Source organism: Sminthopsis crassicaudata, chromosome 4, assembly GCF_048593235.1.
Source record: "Sminthopsis crassicaudata isolate SCR6 chromosome 4, ASM4859323v1, whole genome shotgun sequence".
NCBI classification, from domain to species: Eukaryota; Metazoa; Chordata; class Mammalia; order Dasyuromorphia; family Dasyuridae; genus Sminthopsis; species Sminthopsis crassicaudata.
In genome coordinates, this window is record NC_133620.1 from 278146996 (window position 1) to 278152625 (window position 5630).

Sequence of the window (5630 nt, forward strand, 5' to 3'; positions counted from 1 at the left end):
GAAGGGATCTACTCAGTAAAAGGGTCTATAATAACATCATCATTATAATGATAACTAGCCTTTATATAGTGCTTTAAAGCTTGTCTTAATCACTGAATGGATGTTGCCTCACCAAACTGAGACCTTTTAAAGATCTTAGCTTAAAAACGTCTGGTTCTTTCCACAGCAGCCAAGGCCATCTCTAGTCATCCTGATTTATATTTTGCCATTGGACTCAAATGGCTGAGGAGGAGAAAGTGAGGCTGGTGAGTGCACAGCCCTTCTCCACTTGCATGTCAAAACATCACCTTCCTGATATCATGGTCCTCTTCCAGAACAAAGGATAAATGACAATAACAAAGTTGGCAAAGCACTTTCCAAATATTATATGAGTCTCTCCTCACAAAAGCCATGGGAAATAGGTGCTGTCATTTATTCCCATCTTACAAATGAGAAAATTAAGGCAGTCAAATGTGAAGTGACTCATTCAGAATTACATAGCTAGTAAGTGTCTCAGACCAGATTTCCTGACTTCAGGTCTAGCACTCTATCCACTGCAGCGTCACCTAGCTGCCTGTATAAGGAACAAAGAGCCATGAACTCTGGGAATCAAGAGTCCTGGACTTGAGAAATTGAGGAATGGCCAAATAAGTTATGGCATACTATTGCTCTATAAAAATGACGATCAGACTGATTTTAGAAAAGCCTGGACAGATTTACATGAACTGATGCTGAACAAAACAAGCAGAACCAAGAAAACATTGTACATAGCAATAGCAAAAATTCCAACAAACTTTGGATGGAAAATACGATCTTCATCCAGAGAGAGAATTATGGAAATTTAATATAAATCAACCTGTTATGTTCACTTTTGTTTTTTCTTCTGCATTTTTTTAAATTGTGGTTTTTCCCTTTTCTACTGATTTCTCTCTCCCAATATGATTCATATGGAAATATGTAAAAAATGAATGTACATGTATAACCCAAATAAATATTGTTTTACATGTAACTGGGGAAAATAAAAATTAAAAAAAAAATGACAGTTTAAAAAAAAAAAACAGTCCTCTATGTTTCATCTTCTTTATATATAAAGTGAAGAGTACAAAATCCATTATTTCTGAGGTCTCTTTGACACTCTGTGACCCTGTGTCCTGCTCTTCATTAAGCAGACGGTCAGAACTCCTAACAATTTTCAAAATGTGCCATGCTATAAAATTTGGAGTCAAAAGACTTGGGTTTGAATTTCCTCTCTACCACTGTCTACTTGTATTACCTTAGAAATATTACTTCACCTCAGTATTCTTCCAGATGTTCATCCAAATCCCACTCACCTTTCTAGACTCAGAATTCATGTAATCTTCCCTGACCACAGGAGTCACCACTGTCCTTTTCCTCTTCTGAACTCCCATTGCATTGATGGTCTCTTCTTGTACTGTGGCATTTAAGTTTATCATTGTTTTTCTTTTTTTTTTTTTCTTCCTAACTTGACTGTAATATCATTGAGTGAGGAGAAGCTAGGTGGTGAAGTGGATAAAGCATTGGATCTGGAGTTGTTAGAAAGATCAGAATTAAAATCTGACCTTTGACACTTATTAGCTTCCTGACCCTCAGCAAGTCAAACTCATTTACCTCAGTTTTCTCATCTGTAAAATGAGCTGGAGAGGAAAATGACAAGCCACTCCAGTATCTTTGCCAAAGAAACCCCAAAGAATTGAACATAACTGAAAATGTGTGTCTGGGATGGAACCTTTTCTCCACTTTCTTCAACCTAGTCATTGAAATAGATCAATAGATATGTTGATGAAAAATTGGCTTTTTAGTCTCAGCTCCCTCTTAAATGAAAATAATAATTCTTTCACTACCTCACAAAGTTGCTATAAGGAATTAATCTTTATAAGCCACAAATCCTTATGTGAAAGGATTTGTGAATCTTATTAAAGATCCTGGAAGTGGGGTTGACAGACAGAGTATAGACTATTAAAGCAGTAAGCCATTCTCCAACAATCCCTCCATCAGCCACCATATTTCTTTATGGGTGACCCTTTCCAGCTCTAAACTACCTCTCCCACACCCCATTTCCTTCCTCCTAACTTCCCTAGGGTTCTTTGCTAGGTTTCCTGTAGGGAGGAAACCAGACCTGAGTTACCTTCATATATGCTCCCTATTCAGTCAGTGATTTTCTTGCAAGATGCTGAGTTCCTTGAGAAAGAAAATCTTTGAATCAGAACAGCTCAGAATTGGAAGGAAATTCAGAAGAATTCAGATTCAGACTATATCTGAACAATATCCCTGGCAAGTGGTCATCTAGCACAGGGTTTCTTAAACTTTTTTCCACTCTTGACCCCTTTTGCCCCAAGAAATTTTTAGGTGACCCTGGGTATGTAGGTACATAAAATATACCAATCAAACATTTACTGCTAATAAATTATAAAGAAATTATTTCAAAACAATTCTTTGATACATTTATATATATAATGTTATTTATCAAAGATAAAGCAAACATGCTTATGAGATAGATGTGCTTGTTTATTTTTACAAAAATAATTCACTCTTGGCAGAATATTTGATACCTTTTTACTGTTGCCAAATTTTTGGTGACCCCCCCCCCCCAATCAGTTATGAAACCCTATGTGATTCTCCACTCACAGTTTAAGAAGCTTGGAGCTAGCCTTTGCTGGAAGATCTTCTATAAGAGGAAATTCACTACCTCCTCCATAGCAATCCTGGTGCACTTTAGGAAATCTCTGTAAAAAGTTTTTTGCCTTCTCTTGTAATTTCCACCAGATGTTGCTGCTAGTTCAGCCCTCTCAGCCAAGCAGAACAAGACTATTCCAAAAATTCAAAGAATTTAGTACAGCCTAGCTGGTACAGGAAAAATATTGAGTCTGGTGGCAAAGCATCTGGGTTCCAATTCTAGCCTTTGGGGTCTCTTCCAGTTTTTTTTTTATTATTAATTTTATAATTATAATATTTTTTGACAGTACATATACATAGGTAATTTTTTTACATTATCCCTTGTACTCCCTTCTGTTCCGAATTTTTCCCCTCCTTCCCTCCACCCCCTCCCCTAGGTGGCAGGCATTCCCATACATATTAAATATCTTAAAGTATATCCTAGGTACAACATATATGTGCAGAACCGAATTTTGTTGTTGTTGTTACACAGGAAGAATTGATTTGGAAGGTAAAAATAATCTAGGGAGAAAAACAAAAAATGCTCTCAGTTTACACTCATTTCCCAGTGTTCCTTTTCTGGGTGTAGCTGATTCTGTCCATCACTGATCAATTGGAACTGGATTAGCTCTTCTTTATGTTGAAGATATCCACTTCCATCAGAATACATCCTCATACAGTATCATTGTTGAAGTTTATAATGATCTCCTAGTTCTGCTCATTTGACTCAGCATCAGTTGATGTAAGTCTCTCCAAGCCTCTCTGTATTCATCCTGTTGGTCATTTCTTACAGAACAATAATATTCCATAATATTCATGTACCATAATTTACCCAACCATTCTCCAATTGATGGGCATCTGTTCATTTTCCAGTTTCTAGCCACTACAAAAAGGGCTGCCACAAACATTTTTCTCCTCCTCCAGTTTTAAATCTAGAACCCTGTAAAAATTATTATTCATTTGAAAATTGAGTTCCCCTGAGTGTTATTGTCTCCAATAGGCTTTGGGTTTTCATCCTAAGACATATAAACATACTTGTCTGAAGGAGCTACTTGACATGGAGAATTTTTTCTAGTAGCAAACACAAATGTTTTTATTCCTGTACTCTCCACTTTGACTATCCTTCCTAAGTAGCTGCCTGCTTTGTCTACCCTTAGTTTTAGCCCTGATTTAATGGCCTTTTCAGAAAAAAAAAAAAAAAAATAGCTCCTTTGTTATATGAAGATGGCAATCCTGTGTCCTTAGATGCTAGTAGGAGTGAGGTCGAGTATGGATGGAGTTGGGTTCCAGAAGAAAGTTCCCTAAATGATGATGACCAGGACCTAAGGTGTTCCTATTCCCTTAAAATCACACTGTACGGTAAATCGCTCCCACCCGCAATGTCTCCCAGGCTCCCTTGGTCCTGGGCCTTCCCCATTCACTTGCCTGTAGCTTTCTCTCCTCCAGACCCCAGGGTTCGCTTAAGAAGTCCTCGAGGGGCCAGGTGCTGCGGAATTCCTAAGAAGTGGAGAGTGGGAAAGAGCCGATTTGTTCGGTCCCGCCTTAGGGATACTCTGCACAGAGCTGAGCGTGAATTCTCCAACTAGTTCAAAGATTAACCAGCCGTCCTCCCCGCCAGGGGCAGTGCCCTCTGGGGCCCAGAGCAGCCCGGATGGGTGGGGAGGAGAGAAGAGAAGGAAAGGGAAAGAGGCAGGATTCCGGCATGGGATCCGCCTCCGGAGAATCATCCTAAGCAGCCAAACCGGTGGGGAGAGAAAGAGGGCACGTGGGGAACAGGAAGGAAGCTGATCTACTTTTCCGTTCAAGACACCTTTTTCTTCTCCCTCCCCTCCAGTCCCCCAAACTCTGTCAGTTTAGAAGCTTCAGGGTATCACCTCCCTCCCAGCCTGGGCATCTGCCCCTGGGCCGTCTTCCATTCCATTATTCTCTCCATCCCCGCCCCTCCCCTTCCAATTTCGTTCTCGGTTAGACTGCAGCTGGAAGATAAAAGTCTGAAGCACCCGTCCAGGAAAATGGGGAGAGAGGGCAGGGAGGAAGAGTGTTCCTGGGTGTCTCGGTACGGAATAGTGATACGGAGCCTCACCCTCCAAGACTACAACAAATACAGTCAATAAACGTAAATAAATAAATAAAATTTATATGTTAAGAAACATTATTTAATATATAATTAAATATAAATAAACACAACTTTAATAAATAATAAGTATAAATATAAAACAATAAAACTTGAAAAGGTTTGCATATATTTAAGTACCATTCATTTAATGTAAACTGAAGACACAACTTTCTCTGCCCCTCCCCCAAAAGTGTACCGAGTCCTCGCCCCTCCCCTTAGTGTTGTCCAATCTTCTCAGGCGTTGGTCTTTTTCTAATTCCTCCCTACCAGTGTCTCCCGGCTCCTCTTTCTCCTTACCCGCAGTTCGAAGCCTCTCTGAAGCAGCGAAGCACCGGAGAAAGGGACCGAAAGAGGCTTACTCAAGCAGCACCACCGGTACCTTAGACCACCAACATATCTTTACTCTAATGAAGGCATTCCAGTACCTTGAACCCAATAGTCTTGGGAATGGCAGTGCTCCTTACACCATCAGGTCTGCTCAAAACCCCACTCAGACATCACTGAGGGGAAGTCAATCAATATAGAAAAGAGACTCATCTTCCTTGCCAGCACCGATACCAACTGCTAACCAGTTGTCACAGATAGCAGGTGAGGGATAGTAGTTTTCCCCAGCCCATCCTGAAGCCATTATCTAGGGGGAAATTAAGGTCTCTGGATATGTCTCTTCTTCTAAGAGTTATGCAGCTACAGCTACTGAAGACCCAGAAAATAAAATTCTTGACACAGTCATAAGTGCAACATCAAAAATCAATATTATTTTATCAGTAGAAATAAGATGCATGAAAATGTTTTAGCATCTGCTTTGCTGCTGCACCCTTTAATGATCATTGGACTTTAAAAAATTTATTTTGATCTGCAAGTG